Source organism: Prionailurus viverrinus, chromosome C1 (assembly GCF_022837055.1).
Source record: "Prionailurus viverrinus isolate Anna chromosome C1, UM_Priviv_1.0, whole genome shotgun sequence".
Taxonomy (NCBI): Eukaryota; Metazoa; Chordata; class Mammalia; order Carnivora; family Felidae; genus Prionailurus; species Prionailurus viverrinus.
In genome coordinates, this window is record NC_062568.1 from 148,336,507 (window position 1) to 148,362,812 (window position 26,306).

General features: G+C 38.7%; 1 pseudogene; it reads right to left on the reverse strand.

The window, feature by feature from the left end:
- Positions 1–26,306, reverse strand: part of LOC125171733 (tigger transposable element-derived protein 1-like) — a 98,871-nt pseudogene that overhangs the window by 59,309 nt on the left and 13,256 nt on the right.

Consider the following 26,306-nt stretch of genomic DNA (forward strand, 5'->3'; position numbering starts at 1 on the left):
TCTCATTTGTGAATATAGATGCAAAATTTAAACAATACGTATACAACTGAATCCAGAATAGCATAAGAAATACATATGACCAAGTGTGACTTATTTTAGGAATACAAATATACTGTAACATTGAAAATCTATTAAACTACATAAACATTTAAAAGGAAAAGCATAAGATCATCTAAGAGATATGGAAATTTTATAAAATCCAGCATCTAGAAAACTAAGACTAGAGGAGAGATTCTCAGCCTGGTAAAAGGTATATATCAAAAAGCCTATCACAAATATCCTCTTAGTGGTAAAATATTAAATGCATTCTCCTCAAAATCCAGAATAAGCCAAGAATTCCCATATCACTAACTTTTATTCCAATTTTATTGAGGATCTTTTTCAGTACACTAAGAAAGGCAAAATAAATTAAAAGCATAAATATTTAAAAGATTACTTAAAGAAAGAAAACATCATTTATAGGTGATATTACTGACCACATAAAATACCTAGAATTATCTATAGGCAAATTTCTAGAATTAATAAGAATTTAGCAGGGTTTTACCCATGTTGTAAAGAAAGACACTGTACAAAAATGGCATCTCACAGAAGTAACGAACTGAAACAATGTTTAAAGCACCAAAAGCAAGAGCAAGAAGAGGTGGGATAGGGACTCTTTACAATAAAACAGAAACAAAAGATGAGCAGATATGTGTGTAGAAAATTTGACATTATGGAGAGACATTATAAAAACCTACACAGAGAGATAGCCCATGTTCAACGACAAAATGATCCGATATTTTAGAAGTAGATACTCTCCTCAACTTTACCGCCATTTTTATCACCATAGTCCAATTCATCATCATCTTTCACATTTCTCTAAACTTCTCCTAACTGGTCTGCATCCTTCTACCTCTTCTACCATTGTTGCCTCACAACATGTAAATTCTGTGCTCACAATCCTTCAGTAGAGTCACATTTCACCATATAAATGCTAAAAGCTTTAGAGTAGCCTATTAGACGCTAGATGTCCCGGCCCCATAATTACCTTTCAGTCTCATCCCATATTACTCTCTCTTCGCTCAATTTGCTCCTGATGTAATGTCCTTGTAACTGGTTTTCAAACATATGAGGATCCCTTCTGCCCTGGCGGCTCCCTCTACATCATTAAGGCCTTGTTATTGCAAGTCCTTGCTCAAATTCTCTCTCACAAAAATTAACGTTTTTTAAGTTAAAAAAAATTAATGTTTATTTATTTTTGAGAGACACAGACAGAGCACGAGTGGGGGCGGGGGGGGGGGGAGAGAGAGAGAGAGAGAGGCACAGAATCTGAAGCAGACTCCAGGCTCTGAGCTATCAGCACAGAGCCCGGTGCAGGGCTCAAACTCACAGACTGGGAGATCACGACCTGAGCCGAGGTCAGATGCTTAACCAACTGAGCCACCCAGGTGCCCCAAAAATCTACCATATTTAAAAATGCAACTGGCCCTCTATTTCCAGATTCTCCATGTCACTTTATTTTTCTCAGTGGTGCTTGTTATCTCCTTATATGCTACATAATTCACTTATTTATTATGTTAATTTTCAGTCTCTGCCCAATTAGAACTTAATCTTCATGAGGGCAGGGCTTTTTTTTTTTTTTTCTGTTTTGTTTATTGCTGGATTTACGGCATAGTCAACAGTACCTGGCACATAGTAGGCACTCAATAACTACGTGGTAAATGCTGCAATGAATGAAATGTAATTTAGAGTACAGTGAGATGGGGATTATTACTTAGTTAATAAAATCATTTGTAATTACACATACCCACTAAAGTGCCAAAAAATTAAGAACTATGATATATGAGAGGATGAAAATCAGCAGGAACTGTTATACCCTGCTGGTGGGAATGTAAATTTGGACTTTTTATCAGAAACCCTGTTGATTGACATTATCTCATAAGGTTAAACAAGCATTCTCATGTCCTGCAAACCAGTAGTTCTGCCCTTCCATACAAATCTTAGCAAACTTCTTGCATATGTGTACAAGAAGCATGAAAAAATATCAATAGGAGAGTATTAATAACAACAAAATGCTGGAAGCCACGCAAATGTCCTTTGACAAAGGAATAGACAAATTAACAATGTTGTATTTACGGAATCAAACATTAAAAAGTAGTTAAGACACTACATGAAGCAAACCAATGGCAAAAATATGGATGTGTCTTAAAATACGTTGACTATAAAGCCATTTTAATAATTCTGAAGATAAGAAAAGCTAGACCAGATACTACCTTTGCCTTAACTACATGTGCCAAAATAACTATCTATAGCGTTAGTTTCCTATACTGGTACACAAATTGCTAGTATAAATCTAGTCTTCTCTACTGGAAAGTAGGATGAGATAGTAAAATGTGCATAGACAGACACAAGTCATGTTAACATTTTAGTTCTTAGGTTGGATAATGGGTTGTTCGCCAATGTTTATTATATTATTTTGCTAATATATACATTTTTTCAAGTATGAAACATTTAAATATTCTTAAACTTATGTAAGCAATATACTTAAAGTATAAATTATGTTATTTATATAAATAATATAATTATTTAAATATTTAAAAAATTTTATATCTGAATATAGAACGTAAACAGAAAAGAAACCATAAAATTCCCACAGCACTCTTTTGCATGCTTTAAAAATAAATTTCACTGGGTGCCTGGGTGGCTCAGTCAGTTGAGCATCTGACTTCGGTTCAGGTCATGATCTCCCAGCTCGTGAATTCGAGCCCCGAGTCTGGCTCTGTGCTGACAGCTCCGAGCCTGGAGCCTCTTCAGATTCTGTGTTCCTCTCTCTCTCTGCCCCCCTCCAATTCATGCTCTGTCTCACTATCTCTCTCTCTGAAGGGTAAATAAATATTAAAAAAATTTTTTTAATGAACTTGGCTGTTAGTGATGTAAAACAACTGTATATTCAGCTTATGTTTCAAAATTCTCAGAGACCATTTGGCCCCCAATTTTATGGTCATTGATTAACCCCAAATTCTAGGGTATGGAATACACTCTTCTCAAAGTTTTGATCTTTCAAACTTCTGAAACAAATCCTCCCATTCATATTTGAGATCCAAATATTCCATGTCAGTGTTTCACAATGCTGTTGTTATTAGCTGAAATAAGCTTCCTGAATTATGGTGACACAGAGGAAAAGAGGAAAAGGAAAACATAGCTCAAAACAGCTTTTTTTCTAACTAGCTCAGCCATACATTCTTACAGGTGATTCAGCTGTGTTTATTTTCAACCAAAACCCTTGTGTTATTCCAGAGATGAATAGGCTGTTCCTTAGTAGTATCATATTTTTTGGTCCATGCCAATTGCCTTGATGGAGTTAAGAATGTGACCACAGTGACAGTGGCCATGAAGGTTTTATGAGAGACATTCTCTTCTGCAGAGCAGACAAAATGCTTGCAGTGAAGGTTTAAGAAAAAAAAAGGAAAAGAAAAACATTTCCCTTGCATTATGTCTCTTGATGCACTCCTAATGTATTCCTTTTTAAAATATCCCTTTGCTGAAGTCGAGGAAAAGACAGAATGAGCAACAGTTGCTGTTCTATGTACAAGTAGCCATTTTTAAAACTTTTAAAAATGCAGCAGAACAATTCAAAAGAGCAAGTGGCATGGTTACTTTTTTAAAACATATGTATTCTCTATAGCTACATTTATCAGACTCAAAACATGCAAATCACAATGCATGAATTTGGATATGGCTAGTTTCTTTCAAGACTGGCTAATACAAAGATATTAAATCCAGCTAGTTAGGTATTAAATGCAGATTTCTTGATACAGAGCCAACATTTCTTTTAAAACCATTCAACACCACTGCGTTTAACATCAAGACATATTTAAGATGTTGAAAAGCTTCTATTCAACAATATTCCTTGAATCAACAATAGTTTATTAATTATTAATCAGACACATTTTTCTTCACTTTAAGTCCCCTCTTTGACTTTCTGTAAGTACCTTAGAAATTTCCAAGTAAGTGTGAATTTTCCTTGCCTATTGAAGTCAAGTTATTTTGTGTGTTTGAATTACAAGTTGAAGGAGGCCATGGTTTTGTTAACTCAATTTTTGTACTCAAATACAACATTATTGAAATTATTCTATGCTTGTGGTCTGTGATTGCTTCTTTTGAGTCCTACTCACCTCTTCCTTTGAAGCCATTATTATCTTAAGATGAAAAAAATACGTGTGTCCTATTAGCCAAATCAATATTTCCATTCAGGTAAAAGGTCTAAAATTAAAAAAAAAAATACCACATAAAAGTAAATCATCTCCAGCAATGTAGTTGTTAAAAGAGTTTGGCTTTTATACTTATGCAAGACTGACTTCTTGCTAAGCCTTCACTCCAAGGCATTTTATAATGGAGGTTGCCAGTGTTTGACCTTGTTAGTTTGTAGAATTAATTTGTTAATGTGCAGTCCCTAACTAAGCCCTAATATTTGTTCTTCAGACTTGTTTTAAATGGCTCTCCCATTCACTCTCAGGATATAATATTCATCATATATTCAATGACAGGGGAAATGTCTCTTTATGAGCTTTTTAATGCTCTGAAAAATCATCTGTTAAAGGAGGGGTTTTGAAGGAAGTATTGTCCTTCTGGCTTAAAGTTATGGTTTTTCAACACCTGGCATAAAAGGAGTACCTTCACAACGAGGTTTTTTTTAAGGTAAATAGACAAGTCTAAAAGCTCAAAAGGAAATGAATGCCATGTTCAGTCTGAAAGCTTAGAGGGAAGATAAGGGCCAGCACGAAGACAAAAGCAAAACAGGAAAGCCAAAGCAGTGAGGAAAAAAAGAAGAAAAGAAAAGAAAACCTCAAAGATGAATACTAATAAGGGAAAGTTTATCATTACTCTCAGAATACATAAATATCTTTTTTTTTTACCAAAATATTAGGTCCTTTGAAATGTTCCAAAAAGATTAGAATCTAAAATTGAGTCTCACTCTTGTATTCAAAGATTAGCATTTCATGAGCTTCTGCCCCCTCTTGGTGAGTCTTTCCTTACTAACATTAGTTATCAAGACACTTGGCATTTTTTTCACAGCATGCATGAGTCACAACACAGACACCTCTATCCTCAAAATAAATGGATGTTGAACTTTGAATAAAACATGTCTCTTTCGTCTCAGTCTCAGATTTGTGAGTGTGCACCTCTTCCCTCTTAGCCTATTGTTTGATTGCCTTCAGATAACCATTCTTTCCCTTATGCAATCCAGGTTGAAAAAATATATGCCAAGGATTTACCTTGGGAAGCATCTGTCCATGAGTATGAAAGCATTGGGGAAAAGATTATATGTGATGTACTTGAGATTTTTCCAAGGCCCCAAGTCACTGCCATTAGGCTATATTTCTAGGAGATTCTAGGTTCCAAGATTTCACAAAGCGTACTTGCCTGATGGTGATATGATTAAATTTTCTAAAATAAAGTGATTTTCATTTCCCTAAGACATGTGCCAATCAGAAAGCTTATTTCTAAAAGAGAATATGGAAATATCTTAGTCAAATAAGAATATATTCCATTTGACTGTTTATCAGTTATTGGAACATTCACAAATCTTACATATCTGCTATTTTATTCCTACGCAAGGAGCTGTCTAGACTGTTAGGTGGGTAGATTGGTTATTTCTATCTCATTTTATAGATTAGGAAACTGAAATAGGGAGTCATAGGTTATGTCACACTGACAGTCATTAGGAGAATCACAGTAAGAGCTGGAGTCTCCTGATTTTTCACCCAGGATTATTTTATTTATTCATTCATTCAGTATTATTGATTGCATACCTGTTATGTACCAGATACTACACTGGGGTCTAGGAATACCATTATGCTGCCTGCCATCCTCTTGTTAGCTACATATAAATATATCAATGTGTAATATAAAAATATTACTTGAAGTCAAAATAACTTAAATGAGGGAGACCTGAGTGGCTCAATCAGTTGAGTGTCGTACTCTTGATTTCAGCTTGGGTGTGATCTCATGGTCATGAGATCAAGCCACACGTTGAGCTCTGCACTGAGCGTGGAGCGTGCTTAAGATTCTCTCTCTCCCTTTCTCTCTGTCCTTCCCCTTTTGCTTATGCTCTCTCTCTCTCTCTCTCTCTCATTCTCTCTCAAAATAAATAAATTTTTTTTTAAATTTTTAATATGAAATTTATTGTCAAATTGGTTTCCATACAACACCCAGTGCTCATCCCAACAGGTGCCCTCCTCAATGCCCATCACCCACTTTCCCCTCCCTCCCACCCCGCAACAACCCTCAGTTTATTCTCAATTTTTAAGAGTCTCTTATGGTTTGGCTCCCTCCCTAACTTTTTTTTATCCCTTCCCCTCCCCCATGGTCTTCTGTTAAGTTTTTCAGGATCCACATATGAGTGAAACCATATGGTACCTGTCTTTCTCTGTATGACTTATTTCACTTAGTATAACACTCTCCAGTTCCTAAAAAATATTTTTTAAATTAAACTGAAACTACAAATATCATCAACACATTTTCATTGTTAGTTATCATTATTATTGCCTAAATTTGCCAATAGAATTGATTCAATCTTGGGGCGCCTGGGTGGCACAGTCGGTTAAGCGCCCGACTTCAGCCAGGTCACTATCTCGCGGTCCGTGAGTTCGAGCCCCGTGTCAGGCTCTGGGCTGATGGCTCAGAGCCTGGAGCCTGTTTCTGATTCTGTGTCTCCCTCTCTCTCTGCCCCTCCCCCGTTCATGCTCTGTCTCTCTCTGTCCCAAAAATAAATAAACGTTGAAAAAAGAATTGATTCAATCTTAATTACGCAGACTGTAATCTGTCACTTGTTGCAAAATGTCTAGCAAACTAGTAGACACTTGGAAAAACATTTTTCAAGAGAATAGAGGTGTAGTTTTTTCTTTATTCACTAATATTTGCTACCTGCACTCCACATCAGCAACCCCACTCAGGACTGACACTCAGCACAATTAGAAAATAGATACAAGTTGTGACTGGCATCATCCTTCCACCTCCCACATCTGACCTGGCCCCAGGTTCTCTCTTCCTCAGGCCTTCACCACCCCTACAAAAGCCTTCTCCCAGCTAAATCTTAAATGATACTAGTATTTACAGCACAGGAATATTTCTATTCTACTTTATTGTGTGGCTTTTGCAAAGTTCCAAGATCAATGGAATAAATCCCTAAACCCAGCAGTTCAAAAAGAAGTTGAGAATAAATGTCAGAAACTAACACCTACCCCCATTTCAAATCACAGTTTACAAGACATCATCTCTTAATTAAACTGACTTCAGTCCTCTGCTGAATATTTGTACGAGTAGGTCATTTGGAAATCAGTGCTGCATTGACTCTAAAATTAAATACTCCCTCAAAAAAAAAAAAAAAAGAAAGAAAAGACTCCTTTAAAAAAATGTCTTCAAATAATACATTTTCAACTGGAAATTCCCATCATACTGTTTCATATTTAATAAAAAGCTTTTTAATAGTTTATTTATTTATTTGGAAGGGGGGCAGAGAGTGAATCCCAAGCAGGCTCCATGCTCAGCAGGGAGCCCAGTGTGGCGCTGGATCCCATGACCGTGAGATCATAACCTGAGCTGAAATCGAGTCAGACACTTAATCAGCTGAGCCACTCAGGTGCTCCATATTTTTAAAAGCAAGGACCGAACAAGTTTGCTGTAAACAAAGTATCACTTCAGCATATGTCAAGGATGTTTGGGACAGAGAAGTCTAAGGACAAAGATTTAGATTTCCCCTCCATTGTGTAGAGGTGTTACTGGAAAATGGCTACTAAATAATGGGCCACAGGTTTCATTCCCCTTTAGCATGTCCTTGGAGCCATGGAGCTGGTTGTTATTTATAGTGTCCACCAGATGTAATATGTAACACTTGCCAGCAAAATTGATGAAGAAGTGAGATAGTCACAAGATGGAAGGAGCTTCAGTCCCTAAATGTAGAAAGCTCCCTGCCCATCAAGAACATCTTATTTGGATTTTATATGAGAAAGAAAATAAATTTCTATTTTATTAACCCGTGGAGATTTCAAGCTAATCGACCACAGTAGATAGCATTATCTTAAATGATGAAATGCCCCTGTGTCAAACAAAGTTGAGAAAGATATTTGTTTGTTAACTATGTATCTTAGTCTGTTTGGGCTACTATAATAGAATGGCACAGACTGGGAAACTTATAAACAGCAGAAATTCATTTCTCTCAGTTTTGGATGCTGGGAGAGGGCCCACTTCCTGGTTCACAGGTGGCCATCTTAATGTTGTATCTTCACGTGACAGAAGAGGTAGGGGAACAGGACTCTCCCAGCTCTCTTTTTTAAGGGCACTAATCCCATTCATGAGGGCTCCACCCTTATAACATAAACAGCTACTGAACGCCACTCCTTCTAATGCCATCCTATTGGGATTAAGATTTCAACATGTGAATTTGGGGAAGACACAAACATTCAGCACATGACACATGGGAATCAAAGAGGATATAAGATAGGATCTGTGTATGAGATTTTTTTTTTTTTGTCTGTATTGTCCGTTGTAACATCAGTAATGCTTAGTCTGGTTTTTGAACATTATATAACAGGAAATGTTACAGAGAAAATATATTCATGAATTTTCCTAGGAATCAAAGCTGTGTGCACCTGAAAAGTAGCTCCAGGATATCAAATCTAGCACCACAAGTTTTGAGGGGATGCACAGGTAGTTTGTATTATCCTAGTTTCCATGGGCTCAATGGAATCAAATCCCAAGATAAATGGTGATTGCAGGGGATCCTGAGAAAGTTTCAAATACATCAGCCATCCTCAAGAATGAAGTGAAGCCACGATTCCATTGGACCTCTCCCTTTGCGCCTCCAAAGACAACTATGCTTAACATCTATCATCTCTATGGAACATTACACACAGTAGTATTTGCTTTAGTTGCTAAGGATGTACTAGCCACAGATGCACAATTAAAACAAGACTAGTATGCACAATGTAGGCCAAAATATATTTGGACTAATTTTTTTCAAATGAATTCAAGGTGAATAAAAGAAATTTATATTATTTTCTCATTCATTTAATTTTAGACACTGTTGAGGAAATAATTAAAACGGATTAACTTAATCTCTGAATGTGAATCTGTTTCTTAATTAATGGGAAACTCCTTTGCACCAAACAATGATGCCAATCTATTGAGAAATACTATAATGCTATAAGCTATGATAACAAAACAATGTGTTTTTTTTATTTTATTTTTTATTTTTTAAAATTTTACATCCAAATTAGTTAGCATAGTGAAACAATGATTTCAGGAGTAGGTTCCTTAATGCCCCTTAGCCATTTAGCCCATCCCCCCTCCCACAATCCCTCCCGTAACTCTCAGTTTGTTCTCCATATTTATGAGTCTCTTCTGTTTTGTCCCCCTCCCTGTTTTTACATTATTTTTGTTTCCCTTCCCTTATGTTCATCCGTTTTATCTCTCAAAGTCCTCATATGAGTGAAGTCATATGATTTTTGTCTTCCTCTGACTAATTTCACTTAGCATAATACCCTCCAGTTCCACCCACGTAGTTGCAAATGGCAAGATTTCATTCTTTTTGATTGCCGTATATATACCACATCTTCTTTATCCATTCATCCATTGATGGACATTTGGGCTCTTTCCATACTTTGGCTATTGTTGATAGTGCTGCTATAGACATGGGGGTCCATGTGTCCCTTCAAAACAGCACACCTGTATCCTGGGGATAAATGCCTAGTAGTACAATTGCTGGGTTCTAGGGTAGTTCTATTTTTAGTTTTTTGAGGAACCTCCATACTGTTTTCCAGAGTGGCTGCACCAGCTTGCATTCCCAAACAATGGGTTTTTACCATTAACTCCCCATGCTATGTGCATTCGCATTCTTGTTTACACCAGTTCATAAGCAAAGAATTAAAGAACAGAGAGATAGGTCAGTCTTCTTAGTCCTTGTAAATAACTCTTTGATAAATGAAAGGCAAATTCAGAGGTAAGAAAATAACTCTGTCTTATGTAACCACAGGATTTCTTTTCCATTTTTTCAAATGCCCTCTTTTCTGTTCTTAAAGCTACCTTACCAAAGGACCCTGAAAAAGGCAGATGTCTCTTTAGACAATTTGCTTGGAGCGTTTATAATGTTTAGGGTACCCACAAAAGAAAAAGCCCTGTTAAGACATTATCCTGAAAAAGGAGCAAGTTGACTGCTTTTTGTCTACTGTGAACACCAGAGATAGGATTTAGAGTTCAATCTATAACAATGGCTCAAAGGAATTTTTTTTTTTACTTTGGTTCTAAAAAGACAACAAAAAGATTCATTAAGTATGACTGAATTCAGAGCAGGAATTAAAAAGTGTAGGGGCACAGGGGGGCTCAGTCGGTTAAACAACTGACTCTTATTTGGGCTCAGGTCATGATCTCACAATTGGTGAGATTGAGCCCCATGTCGGGCTCTGTACTGACAGCATGGAGCCTGCTTGGGATTTTCTCTCTCTCTCTCTCTCTCTCTCTCTCTCTGCCTCCCCCCTGCTCACACTTTCAATAAATAAATAAAGAAATACTTTTAAAAAGAGGATTAAAAAGTGTATATTGTTCTCTAAGATTTAACTTAAATATTTTTGTGTATTCAACAAGTATCAAATAATATTTTGGGGGAATTAATTTTCCATCATAGGATATGGTCTAAACCTTTAATTTTGGGGAGATGATGACTAAGGGTTGTTTTAATTATGCATTTGATCTTTGACATTCACCCTATCTAGTTTGGAAAGTTTGTTTTCTTCTACATTTGCTTTAATTAGAAGCTATAGAAAATTATTTTCCTCTGTCCACAATAGCTCAAGTTTATAGTTTACATAAAACACTTTTCTGATGCAGTCTGTGATCTGAATGTTCATCACTGTGATAAGACAAGTTCATTAGTATGATCAATCCTAACAACGTGAAATCTCCTTAATTGTTCTTTCCTTTCTTCTAGACCTCCAATTGTAGCATGCTTCAGACCTCTTCTCTTCATCTCCTCTCTCTTTATGATGATCACATCCTGTTGCATGGAGTTGCATACCATCCACAGGCAAATGACTCTTAAAATTTGTGTCTCCAGCTCCACCCTTCCCCCCAAAACTCCAGACATAAATGGTCAATATTTGTTTGTGATCTCCATTTACATGTCGAAAAAGCTACTCAAATTTAGCATGTTTGAAAGAACACTTCATGTCTCTAGGAAGGGAAACAAAAGACTCACCCATTCTCTTTCTTATCTCAGTTAATGGAAAAACGATTTCTCTTTCTCTCTTCAAGCCTTATGAGACTTTCTGACTGCTTCAAAACAGTTCCTAAATCTCAACCATTTCTTACTGCATTCATGAATACCACCATAGTCCGAGCCACATTATATCTCCCAGGGTATTAAAAGATCCTCCTCGCATTCTCCTTGCTATCACTCTGCCTCAGCACACTCCAGCCATGCTTACTCCTTTCTGCTGGTCCTCAAGAACACAAGCTAGCTCCTCCCCCACATCTCTACATTTTTGTGCTGTATGCCTGGAATACTCCTATCACAGATCTTTGCATGACTGTCCCCTTCATCTTAGCCACAACTGCCCAAATGTCACCTCTTCAGAAGGATTGTCTTTGACCATGCCTGCAAACCAATTGTCACCCCCTATCTCCTTACTCTGCTTTACAGGTAGGATTTGTTTCTACCTGAAGTTATATTGTTTATTATTTTTGTCTCTCACTAGAATACAAGTTATTTGTCTCTCATCACTCTATCCGCAGTATCAGAATAGTGTATACACATAGCAGACAATCAATGATATATGTTAACTGAATAAATGATAAACAGTCTTCTTTCCTAAGATTTTAGGGACCTCACATGGCTACAGCAGAAATTGGCCCTGACCTAACTGCTCTGGTGCTACCTGTTTGCTGCTTTAGAAAATTTAGTGTGTGTGTGTGTGTGTGCACACGCATGCATGCACACTGAGATAGCCTTGTCTCTAAGGCATTCTAGCATCAATGAGTTCAGACCAAGAATTGGAAGATGTAACCATGATTGATTCTAATACCAGAGCAGAGATACTTCTCTCCTCTCTGCTACAGCCTAAGTCTCCAGAACTATTGGATCAGCAGTGGTTGTTCAGGCTACTCTCCTGGGTATAGAAATTGAAATGTGCATCTAAATGCAAGACCACCAGTGATGCTATGGACTTGGAAAGAGATTAGCATAGCAATTAAGTGATTAAACTTATCTTTTATATCAAATTTCATTTCACCCCCATGTTCTCAAGTCCTACATGAGCTTGCTATATTCAAGGAACTGTGTTAAACACCATGGGAGCAATCTTAAATTACTGCTTCCAGGTAGAACGAAAGCAAAATTTGAAGATAAAATGTAATAAGATTTCTTATAATTTTTGTTTATTTTAAATAAGAATGTTTCTTCTTCCCAGCCACAGCCAAGCCAAAAAAATTACATTTCAACTCAATGATATCAGCAGCTATTTTCTGTCCATGTGCTGGTATCATGGCAGTCACAGGCAGGGAGACTCTGCTTAGTCCAGTTCACATCTTCCTCACTTGGATAAAAAACTCAGTGCACTTGACTCAACTTCGTTCTATCTTTGAGAAGCTACATTGCTATTTGAAAGAAAATAAAGCTGTGTGTTTGCATATAACCAAAGATCTCAATTTTGTATAATTTACAGATATGATCCCATTTATCGTGCCTTTATAGGATTCGGGAGAAGAAAGTGGCCAACAGCCAGCACGCGCAGCCATAATCACAGCAGCAGTATCAGCCACACTGACAGCAACATCAATAGTTAGGGTAACTTTTTTATACATGAGGTTATTACTTTTTTATTTTTTAATAACTTAATGAAACAGGACTGACCTTGAAGAAATGCATTTTCTGGAGTAAACAATGGAAAGGAGCTATTAACCTAACACAGCAGGAAATATATTGACCACAGTTAGAAATGTATTCTCTCAGAATGCAATACACAGAGTTTACTTACTGGTGCTAGTATCTGCTTGAAAAACTAAAGAGAGAAAAAGAAACAGAAAACAAGAAAGACATATTTTCATTGTTGATGTATAATCTGCAAAGCCAGCATTCTGGAAATGCACAAAAGTATTTAACTGTGACTAGAGTATGTACTATTTTTCATAGTATGGCTCCTAAATATCCTTGTCCTTTTTAGATGTTTCAGACTGTGTAAAGGGAGTAAAATATTCAATTACTTTTTAATGTCTCAAAATCACTCTCAGCAAAATGAAATCAATGCAATTGCCAAGAGCCCTCTTTATAGGATCAGCTGTATTAATTCAAGATATGTCTCCTTCCCTCAGGTAACTTTAGTTTGAACATTGTTTATACTAAGTTTAACCCTTGGTGGAGACTGAATCCCATGCTTTCAAGAACGAATAAAAAAATGGATAATTTTAACAAAGGCAGCAGAGATGTGTCACTTCTGCAAAAGATAGTGAACAGATTGCTAGATAATAAATACAGCCTGCTTAGTGATATCCACAATTTCAAATCTTCAAATGCTACCTTAATGCACAGGCAAGGGGTTATAGAACTATAGGAGGCCAATTATACTGGACATGTTCCAGGAGGTCTAAGACATCTACCTGGAAAGAGTAGAATAGAACAGAGCCGTGCTCAACTTTTCATAAAATTCACTGTGAACTAAGTTCACAACAGATAAATTATGACCAAAACAGTGTTCAAAGCCAGGCTTGACTAAAGCAGGCACTGGATGATTGGTCTATAAAAAAACTTGCACTCATAGCATTTTTCCAGAATTAACTAGTGACAGGAACTTTCTCACTTCCAGTTTTCATGGACATTATCTCAATATTTTTTCAGAGGAACTCAGGCTCTGGTTCAGTAAGGGTTCTCAGTAGTTCTTAAGAATTGCGTAGGGAGATCGGGCAAGATGGCGGCGTAGGAGGACGCTGGGCTCACCGCGCGTCCTGCTGATCACTTAGATTCCACCTACACCTGCCTAAATAACCCAGAAAAACGCCAGAGGATTAGCAGAAAGGAGTCGCCAGCGCCAAACGCAGACGAGAGGCCCACGGAAGAGGGTAGGAAGGGCGGTGAGGCGGTGCGCGCTCCACGGACTGGCGGGAGGGAGCCGGGGTGGAGGGGCGGCTCGCCGGCCAAGCAGAGCCCCCGAGTCTGGCTGGCAAAAGCGGAGGGGCCTGACGGACTGTGTTCCCACAACAAGCGCGACTTAGCGTCTGGGAGGTCATAAGTTAACAGCTCTGCTCAGAAAGCGGGAAGGCTGGAGGACAAAGGGAGGGAGAGCTGCTGAGTCACCTGATGACAGAGCTCAGTTTGGTGGGGAACAAAGGCACTCACCAGCGCCATCTCCCCCACCCATCCCCCAGCCAAAATCCCAAAGAGAACCAGTTCCTGCCAGGGAACTTACTCGCTCCGCACAAACACCCAACTCTGTGCTTCTGCGGAACCAAACCTCCGGCAGCGGATCTGACTCCCTCCGCTGCCACAGGGCCCCTCCTGAAGTGGATCACCTAAGGAGAAGCGATCTAAGCCTGCCCCTCCTGCCCCTGTGCACCTTGCCTACCCACCCCAGCTAATACGCCAGATCCCCAGCATCACAAGCCTGGCAGTGTGCAAGTAGCCCAGACGGGCCACACCACCCCACAGTGAATCCCGCCCCTAGGAGAGGGGAAGAGAAGGCACACACCAGTCTGACTGTGGCCCCAACGGTGGGCTGGGGGCAGACATCAGGTCGGACTGCGGCCCCGCCCACCAACTCCAGTTATACACCACAGCACAGGGGAAGTGCCCTGCAGGTCCTCACCACGCCAGGGACTATCCAAAATGACCAAGCGGAAGAATTCCCCTCAGAAGAATCTCCAGGAAATAACAACAGCTAATGAGCTGATCAAAAAGGACTTAAATAACATAACAGAAAGTGAATTTAGAATAATAGTCATAAAATTAATCGCTGGGCTTGAAAACAGTATACAGGACAGCAGAGAATCTCTTGCTACAGAGATCAAGGGACTAAGGAACAGTCACGAGGAGCTGAAAAACGCTTTAAACGAAATGCATAACAAAATGGAAACCACCACAGCTCGGCTTGAAGAGGCAGAGGAGAGAATAGGTGAACTAGAAGAAAAAGTTATGGAAAAAGAGGAAGCTGAGAAAAAGAGAGATAAAAAAATCCAGGAGTATGAGGGGAAAATTAGAGAATTAAGTGATGCACTAAAAAGAAATAATATACGCATAATTGGTATCCCAGAGGAGGAAGAGAGAGGGAAAGGTGCTGAAGGGGTACTTGAAGAAATAATAGCTGAGAACTTCCCTGAACTGGGGAAGGAAAAAGGCATTGAAATCCAAGAGGCACAGAGAACTCCCTTCAGACGTAACTTGAATCGATCTTCTGCACGACATATCATAGTGAAACTGGCAAAATACAAGGATAAAGAGAAAATTCTGAAAGCAGCGAGGGGTAAACGTGCCCTCACATATAAAGGGAGACCAATAAGACTCGTGACTGATCTCTCTACTGAAGCTTGGCAGGCCAGAAAGAATTGGCACGAGATTTTCAGGGTGCTAGACAGAAAAAATATGCAGCCGAGAATCCTTTATCCAGCAAGTCTGTCATTTAGAATAGAAGGAGAGATAAAGGTCTTCCCAAACAAACAAAAACTGAAGGAATTTGTCACCACTAAACCAGCCCTACAAGAGATCCTAAGGGGGACCCTGTGAGACAAAGTACCAGAGGCATCACTCCAAGCATAAAACATACAGACATCACAATGACTCTAAACCCGTATCTTTCTATAATAACACTGAATGTAAATGGATTAAATGGGGCAACCAAAAGACATAGGGTATCAGAATGGATAAAAAAACAAGACCCATCTATTTGCTGTCTACAAGAGACTCATTTTAGACCTGAGGACACCTTTAGATTGAGAGTGAGGGGATGGAGAACTATTTATCATGCGACTGGAAGCCAAAAGAAAGCTGGAGTAGCCATACTTATATCAGACAAACTAGACTTTAAATTAAAGGCTGTAACAAGAGATGAAGAAGGACATTATATAATAGTTACAGGGTCCATCCATCAGGAAGAGCTAACAATTATAAATGTCTATGCGCCGAATACTGGAGCCCCCAAATATATAAAACAATTACTCATAAACATAAGCAACCTTATTGATAAGAATGTGGTAATTGCAGGGGACTTTAACACCCCACTTACAGAAATGGATAGATCATCTAGACACACGGTCAATAAAGAAACAAGGGCCCTGAATGACACATTGGATCAGATGGACTTGACAGATCTATTTAGAACTCTGCATCCCAAAGCAACAGAATATACTTTCTTCTTGAGTGCACATGGGACATTCTCCAAGATAGATCATATACTGGGTCACAAAACAGCCCTTCATAAGTTTACAAGAATTGAAATTATACCATGCATACTTTCAGACCACAATGCTATGAAGCTTGAAATCAACCACAGAAAAAAGTCTGGAAAACCTCCAAAAGAATGGAGGTTAAAGAACACCCTACTATCGAATGAGTGGGTCAACCAGGCAATTAGAGAAGAAATTAAAAAATATATGGAAACAAACGAAAATGAAAATACAACAATCCAAACGCTTTGGGACGCAGCGAAGGCAGTCCTGAGAGGAAAATACATTGCAATCCAGGCCTATCTCAAGAAACAAGAAAAATCCCAAATACAAAATCTAACAGCACACCTAAAGGAACTAGAAGCAGAACAGCAAAGGCAGCCTAAACCCAGCAGAAGAAGAGAAATAATAAAGATCAGAGCAGAAATAAACAATATAGAATCTAAAAAAACTGTAGAGCAGATCAACGAAACCAAGAGTTGGTTTTTTGAAAAAATAAACAAAATTGACAAACCTCTAGCCAGGCTTCTCAAAAAGAAAAGGGAGATGACCCAAATAGATAAAATCATGAATGAAAATGGAATTATTACAACCAATCCCTCAGAGATACAAACAATTATCAGGGAATACTATGAAAACTTATATGCCAACAAATTGGACAACCTGGAAGAAATGGACAAATTCCTGAACACCCACACACTTCCAAAACTCAATCAGGAGGAAATAGAAAGCTTGAACAGACCCATAACCAGCGAAGAAATTGAATCGGTTATCAAAAATCTCCCAACAAATAAGAGTCCAGGACCAGATGGCTTCCCAGGGGAGTTCTACCAGACGTTTAAAGCAGAGATAATACCTATCCTTCTCAAGCTATTCCAAGAAATAGAAAGGGAAGGAAAACTTCCAGACTCATTCTATGAAGCCAGTATTACTTTGATTCCTAAACCAGACAGAGACCCAGTAAAAAAAGAGAACTACAGGCCAATATCCCTGATGAATATGGATGCAAAAATTCTCAATAAGATACTAGCAAATCGAATTCAACGGCATATAAAAAGAATGATTCACCATGATCAAGTGGGATTCATTCCTGGGATGCAGGGCTGGTTCAATATTCGCAAATCAATCAACGTGATACATCACATTAAGAAAAAAAAAGAGAAGAACCATATGATCCTGTCAATCAATGCAGAAAAGGCCTTTGACAAAATCCAGCACCCTTTCTTAATAAAAACCCTTGAGAAAGTCGGGATAGAAGGAACATACTTAAAGATCATAAAAGCCATTTATGAAAAGCCCACAGCTAACATCATCCTCAACGGGGAAAAACTGAGAGCTTTTTCCCTGAGATCAGGAACAGGACAGGGATGCCCACTCTCACCGCTGTTGTTTAACATAGTGCTGGAAGTTCTAGCATCAGCAATCAGACAACGAAAGGAAATCAAAGGCATCAAAATTGGCAAAGATGAAGTCAAGCTTTCGCTTTTTGCAGATGACATGATATTATACATGGAAAATCCGATAGACTCCACCAAAAGTCTGCTAGAACTGATACAGGAATTCAGCAAAGTTGCAGGATACAAAATCAATGTACAGAAATCAGTTGCATTCTTATACACTAACAATGAAGCAACAGAAAGACAAATAAAGAAACTGATCCCATTCACAATTGCACCAAGAAGCATAAAATACATAGGAATAAATCTAACCAAAGATGTAAAGGATCTGTATGCTGAAAACTATAGAAAGCTTATGAAGGAAATTGAAGAAGATTTAAAGAAATGGAAAGACATTCCCTGCTCATGGATTGGAAAAATAAATATTGTCAAAATGTCAATACTACCCAAAGCTATCTACACATTCAATGCAATCCCAATCAAAATTGCACCAGCATTCTTCTCAAAACTAGAACAAGCAATCCTAAAATTCATATGGAACCACAAAAGGCCCCGAATAGCCAAAGGAATTTTGAAGAAGAAGACCAAAGCAGGAGGCATCCCAATCCCAGACTTTAGCCTCTACTACAAAGCTGTCATCATCAAGACAGCATGGTATTGGCACCAAAACAGACACATAGACCAATGGAATAGAATAGAAACCCCAGAACTAGACCCACAAACATATGGCCAACTCATCTTTGACAAAGCAGGAAAGAACATCCAATGGAAAAAAGACAGTCTCTTTAACAAATGGTGCTGGGAGAACTGGACAGCAACATGCAGAAGGTTGAAACTAGACCACGTTCTCACACCATTCACAAAAATAAACTCAAAATGGATAAAGGACCTGAATGTGAGACAGGAAACCATCAAAACCTTAGAGGAGAAAGCATGAAAAGACATCTCTGACCTCAGCCGTAGCAATCTCTTACTCGACACATCCCCAAAGGCAAGGGAATTAAAAGCAAAAGTGAATTACTGGGACCTTATGAAGATAAAAAGCTTCTGCACAGCCAAGGAAACAACCAACAAAACTAAAAGGCAACCAACGGAATGGGAAAAGATATTCGCAAATGACATATCGGACAAAGGGCTAGTATCCAAAATCTATAAAGAGCTCACCAAACTCCACACCCGAAAAACAAATAACCCAGTGAAGAAATGGGCAGAAAACATGAATAGACACTTCTCTAAAGAAGACACCAGATGGCCAACAGGCACATGAAAAGATGTTCAGCGTCGCTCCTTATCAGGGAAATACAAATCAAAACCACACTCAGGTATCACCTCACGCCAGTCAGAGTGGCCAAAATGAACAAATCAGGAGACTATAGATGCTGGAGAGGATGTGGAGAAACGGGAACCCTCTTGCACTGTTGGTGGGAATGCAAATTGGTGCAGCCGCTCTGGAAAGCAGTGTGGAGGTTCCTCAGAAAATTAAAAATAGACCTACCCTATGACCCAGCAATAGCACTGCTAGGAATTTATCCAAGGGATACAGGAGTACTGATGCATAGGGCCACTTGTACCCCAATGTTCATAGCAGCATTCTCAACAATAGCCAAATTATGGAAAGAGCCTAAATGTCCATCAACTGATGAATGGATAAAGAAATTGTGGTTTATATACACAATGGAGTACTACGTGGCAATGAGAAAAAATGAAATATGGCCTTTTGTAGCAACATGGATGGAACTGGAGAGTGTGATGCTAAGTGAAATAAGCCATACAGAGAAAGACAGATACCATATGGTTTCACTCTTATGTGGATCCTGAGAAACTTAACAGAAACCCATGGAGGAGGGGAAGGAGAAAAAAAAAAAAGAGGTTAGAGTGGGAGACAGCCAAAGCATAAGAGACTGTTAAAAACTGAGAACTGAGGGTTGATGGGGGGTGGGAGGGAGGGGAGGGTGGGGATGGGTATTGAGGAGAGCACCTTTTGGGATGAGCACTGGGTGTTGTATGGAAACCAATTTGTCAATAAATTTCATATTAAAAAAAAAAAAGAATTGCGTATGATTCACGGGCCACCTGGGTGGCTCAGTCAATTAAGCAGCTGACTTCAGTTCAGGTCATGATCTCACAGCTTGTGGGTTCGAGCCCCACATCGGGCTCTGTGCTCATGGCTCAGAACCTGGAGCCTGCTTTGGATTTTGTGTCTCCCTCTCTCTCTGCCCCTCCCCCACTCATGCTCCATCTCTCTCTCTCTCTCTCTCTCTCTCTCTCTCTGTCCCTGTCTCTGTCTCGAAAATAAATAAGCATTAAACAAAGAAAAAAAAAGAATTGCATATGATTCAGATTATCCCAACTACACTACCATGTAGATCTGAATTAACTCTTGGACTACACACTCATTAACAAAATAAAGAAGTCATTTAGACAGCATGGTGTAAAGGCCGATTCTGCTTCAGTTCTTCACTTTGTATGTTTAATATAACCTTGAGGAGAAATCTGCTGTTAGGACTTGGGAAGAAATTGAAATAAGCACATTCCCTATTTATCAATTGTACAGAAGACCTTTCCAGTGAAGCTAGATTAGCAGTTGGTATGACCTTCATGTGATAAAGAGAACTCCTTTGTATATATTTTTTAAGTGGGCTCTTTTGTAGAACCAACTTAATGCCAAATAAAGCATTTTCACCTAAAGGCAAACAATAAAACATTGTGGTAATTACCTGATTTGTAAACTCACTTGATGAAAAAGAAAAAAAAATAATAATAGTCTTAACTGCTGTACAATACTAAGCCAAAAAGTTTCTGGCACTATTTGCAGATCTTGACTTAAAGGTTTAATTCAAGGTGAAAATTGCACTGGGACACATCCTGGGAGAAATAGTTATGGTTTTGTTCATTCTTTCCCCCTAAACAGGAAATTGCTTTTCCGAGTCTACACTATTTTAACAGCAGCATTAAATGCAGCTCACTGCCCTGAATTCAGATGTAATACTTATAATGAAAATGGGGGTGGGCAAGGGAGGGAGAAAGCAGGTCAGATGCCAGATTGGGGTGAGTAAAATAGAATAACAATAACAATACCCAAATCCACCCCTGAGTAATTAGTTGCTATTTTTTTTTAATGTGGTTAAAAAATATTTGGACCTAGTGAGCAAGCAAATGCTTTACTACATGCCCTTACGAGGGCATACTAATCATGTTAACACATTAGAGATAACTAGAAATGTTAGCTGTAAACCGGAAAACTGGAAAATTTTAAAGACTTCAAAGACATTCTATATAACATTTGCCAGAAGTAGATATTTGAAATATTGTCTACACTTTGCTGAATCTCAACGGCGATAAAAATTAGTATTGGATCTAGAGACTTTTTTATTATGACCACTTTGGTGGTCAATGATTAACTTCTACCTCAAACTATACATTTCTGATAGGGAGACCATTATTTATTTATTTACTTTTAGTTTATTTTGAGAGAGATAGTATTCAGGGGGAGGGGCACAGAGAGAGGGAGAGAGAGAGGGAGAGAGAGAGAATCTCAAGCAGGCTTTGTGCTATCAGGACAGAGCCCGACTCTGGGGCTCAATCCCATGAACCATGAGATCATGACCCGAGCCAAAATCAAGAGTTGGATATTTAACTGACTGAACCACCCAGGCACCAGGAAGACTATTTTTTAAAGTAAGACTAATCTGAACCCAATAGAGGAATATAAGGAATGAATGATGTGCATCTTTTCTCCCAAAATAGAAAATTGATTGTCTCTGTCAGTATTGACTCAATAGCAGGTTTCCTCAAATTTTTGCCATGGTGAAGTTAAAAGACAATGATATTAGGGTCAGGCACACATAAGTTCAAATCTAGACTCTCTCATTTTTAGGCTGAATATTTTTGGATAATTTTCTAAACGTCCTTGATTCTCACTTTCATCAACTATAAAATAGATATATCAATATATCTTTTTAAGGGGCATTGGGAGGATTTAGCGAGATGTGCATATGCAAGCAGGTGACTACTATACTTTGTGGCATATACTAGGTGCTCAGTAAATGCTAGTTCCCCTGTAAACACATATGTAGGATCTATGGACTTAGTTTCATTTTACAACAAGAGAAACTGATGCCAGTGAAATAAAATGACTAAGGCAAAATCAGTGAGTTTTTTTTAGAGGCAAAGCTGGTCCTGGAATCTGATCTCCTGAACTGTCACTTAACACATATAGTGGGTACCAGGAAGGCCGGATATCACAGTAATTAAAACTTTGGAGTCAGACCAAACCCTAACCCAATGCATGGATTCAGCAAGTCATTTAACTTTTCTGAGACTCTGTGTCATCATTTAGAAAAATGGAAAGGGGCACCTGGGTGGCTCAGTCGGTTAAGCGTCAGACTTCAGCCAGGTCACGATCTTGCGGTCCGTGAGTTCGAGCCCCGCATCGGGCTCTGGGCTGATGGCTCAGAGCCTGGAGCCTGTTTCCGATTCTGTGTCTCCCTCTCTCTCTCTGCCCCTCCCCCGTTCATGCTCTGTCTCTCTCGGTCTCAAAAATAAATAAACGTAAAAAAAAAGAAAAAAAGAAAAATGGAAAGAATAGCCACCTCACAGAGGTGCCATAAAAATTGATTCGAATATGTGAATAACATAGCAGTATCCTGCAGGTACTCGAAACTCAATGAATGGTAGTGATTATTATTAAATATTTACTAGGTGATGGGCATCATGGAAATTACTGTGAGATACCCCAAAATTCTTTGTCCTGGAAGAGCATTCTGGGAAAGTAACACAAAGAAAAATAATTATTGATGCTAAGCAGTATTTAAATGACAAATAAGTGACAGATAAGAAGCTAGTGCATTAAATGATGGTGAAATAGATCATTTTATGTTGAGGTGGCCAGAAAAAGCCTCAGTGAGGAAGTAGGATTGAAGTCAAGCTCGAGAGAAGTAGATTCATTCATGTTACCAAAATATTAGTTACCTTTTTTCCTTTTTCTATAGGAAAGTTGACAAAGCATTTTTAATTTCAGAATTGTACACAGCTTCCTGAATGAAGCCTGATGGACAAATATTTCATCTTGAATACCCAAAAGGTAGCCACAAGCATAAGTTTCGTGTGTGTGTGCGCGTGCGCACGTATACTTGTACACACATGCTTAGTCACAAGTTTTTGTGAGATGGTTCACTTAAACTCCAAAAACATGCACTGTTTTCTAGGCCAATGGAATGTACATCTTAATAGTTCCCTTGTCTGAAGCACCGCGGAAAAAGTCTCATCGAGTTATTTCTCAACAACATCTCCACCACGGACAATTGATACACCCATTAAAAACACTGGCAGTGTGTCTGCTTTGGTTACCATTTTGATGTGCTTTCTAATGGTGCTGCTTGCCTTTGGCAATAATTGTAATTCAATTTATGCAGCTACAAAATCATCCAATCTTACTGCCTATTCCATGTCACAAAATAACTTTTCTTTTTAGAGTTAATCAGCCTTACATTGTATATCTTCTATTACCTAGATTTCACTGCATCTCCCAATCCTTTTCAAGCTGAACAAGTTTGCATTCAAGAAAGAAAACACATTAGAAGTAAAGGGACCAACTTGGAATCGATGGCCAGAGAGGCCACTCATAAAAGTGGTGACTTGTCTCTATTACAAAAATTGGTGTGTGTGTGCGTGCCTGTGTGTGTGCCGGGGGGGGGAGGGGGGTGGTGGTGTGCGTGCACGCGTGTGTGTGCGCAAGTGTGTGCATTTGGGTGTGCGTGTGTGTGTCCACGTGAGTGTGGGGGGATCGGGGGTGCGTGTGTGTGCACGTTTGTGTATGTGTGTATAGGTGTGTGTGTGTGTGTGTGCACGCCTGTGTGTGTGTGTATTTTGCTCTGGATAAAGAGGATATTTTAAATCTTTAATTATATAGACACTGTTCTAAGGTAACATTTTAAAATAATTTTATGCATGATTTTATTTCATTTTTATACAAACTTTGAAATGCAGTTGAAAGTGTTCTCAAGGCAAGCGTTGTGTATACATAACCACTCTGTCAAGTCATCTTAATATTGAGAAGTATAAATATGAAATAACTTTTTCTTCTAATCACAGCTTTCAGTGATATTCTGTATAATTTGCCTGTACTTTGATGTTATCTTGAGCCAATTCTATCATTTTCAGCATTTAAAAGTTTAATCTCAGAGTCTATTAGGGTTTCTTCATGCACTGCCAGCTGTTTGCCAGAGTACAGTCTTGAGCTGGGACCCTGACTTCTTCTTTGAGTGATCTCTTCTCAGTTCCTCCTTTAACACCAAGTCCTCCAGGGTTGGGTAGAGAAAAGGCAGAAGAAAGGAACAAATGTCTCTTTCTTACCTGGGCTGTCCTGACGCTTCTTCGTGGGTTTTGCTCCTTCAGTAAATCTAACTTACTGTTTATCGGTATCCGTTATGTGTCTGAGTCCAGAAGTTGATCCTCCTATGGCACAGAGCATTGCTACCCAAAATGTGGCCCACAGACTGGCAGCATTGCCATCATCTGATGAAACTGGTAGAGCCTTAGCTCCCACACCTGCCGAATCAGAATCTGAATGTTAACAAGATCCCCGGGTGATTTGTATGCACATTAAAGTTAAACTGTTGTGGTGAAAAGCGGCTCTTTTTTATTTTCCTTCTGTCACAGTCTGATATACTTTTAAAGTACAATAAAAATAAGTCGATAGAAAAATAATTGTTTTAAAAATGCATGCAAAGCACAAGCCAAAGTTTTGTTATTTGATTCAACAGATAGACCACAATGCAGTAAAAAGTACCAGACCTGCCCTCCCACCAGAAACATACATGAAACAGTACTTTTTAAACATTAGACAAGAGGCAACACAGGACTTTAATCCCTAAGAGAAGGGAAACAGACAAGATGAGCCTTATTAGCACCTTTGCCTAAAGGCATGACACAAATAAGGGGGAGGGAACACAAGCAAGGACAGGCTCACAAAATTGAGGAGTCAGACCTAAGAGTTCACTCAAATTGGAATGGCTTGACTTTGTGGGGCAGAGTTGTTTGTTGTTGTTGTTGTTGTTGTTGTTGTTGTTTTAATGTTTATTTTTGAGAGAGAGAGAGAGAAAACACAGGGGAGGGGCAGAGAAGGAGACAGGATCTGAAGCGAGCTCTGCGCTGATAGCAGAGAACCTGATTGGGGCTTGAACTCACAGGCTATGAGATCATGACCTGAGCTGAAGTCCAATGCTTAACCAGCTGAACCACCCAGACACCCCTGGGGCAGAGTTTTAGAAAGGAAGTAGCTAGGAAGAATAAGAGCACAAGAAATCTCAAATTCGTGATTGAATTCTAAGCAAAGAGTAATGTTTTGCACTCAATTGGAACTTCATGCAACTGGGCAAAAACTCAGGGACCTGTAAAGGAGCAAATCCAAAGTTCACATGGGGTTAGGAGACATTTCAGTTTCAACCAGTTAAGGTGGGGAGATCTTTGATAGATTTTTCTCCTTCAAACTCAGACCTACAGTTTCCAGATTAACATAGTGGAAGTTAAGAAAAGAAACTTTAAGGGGCACCTGGGTGGCTCAGTCAGTTAAGCGTCCACTTTGGCTCAGGTCATGATCTCACAGGTTGTGGGTTCAAACCCCACATCGGGCTCTGTGCTGACAGTTCAGAGTCTGGAGCCTACTTCAGATGCTGTGTCTCCCTCTCTCTCTCTGTCCCTCCCCTGCTCATACTCTGTCTCTCTCTGTCTCTCAAAAATGAATAAACATTGAAAAATTTTACAGAAAGAAAAAGAACTTTAAAAAATCCTGAAAGACAGGTTTCTCTCTTTCTGGACTAGGAGTAATTTCATGTTAACAAAATGAAACCTTAAGAAATTATTACTCAAGTTTAGTTTGAACAATAGGAAAAAATAATGACCAATCAGAGACGATGTAATGGTCTTTGAGTTAGAGAAATTGGAAACAGAAAGAAAATGAATGACTGTTGGTATACTCATATTGTTCTCTACTAACCACAATTTTTATCCAGACCTGGGAAAATCTTAGTCCTGGACATCGCAGTATGTGTGAAAGAGGCCTCTTACTTCAAGTATAAGTGTCGCCTGGTACTGTTTGAAGTGATCTTTCCTTTCCCAGGGGGCAGTTTTTTTAACTGACCTAGGTGTGACTAGGGACCAGAAAAACCTAGTCGAAAGTAGTGTCTAGCCAGTAGGATGGTACAAAGGCTGGCAAAGACTCAATTATAGGTATGTCTGCTTTAAGCTCCTGAAAACGTGCAGCAAGTTCAAACTTTAAATATCAGAAAATCGTTCAAGTAACAAAACGATGCTAGGAGTAAAGTGAATTCAGGTATAGATTTGGCAGAAATAAAACAAAACCTTTAAATATGAACCTAGAACATGTGGGTTTGAGTCACAAACTTGTCTGTTAATAGGTCTTTGATCTAGGATAAGCAACAAGCTATATTTTTTACATTTCTATATTATAGAATACAGATTTAAATAATACAGCTAACATGAAAATGG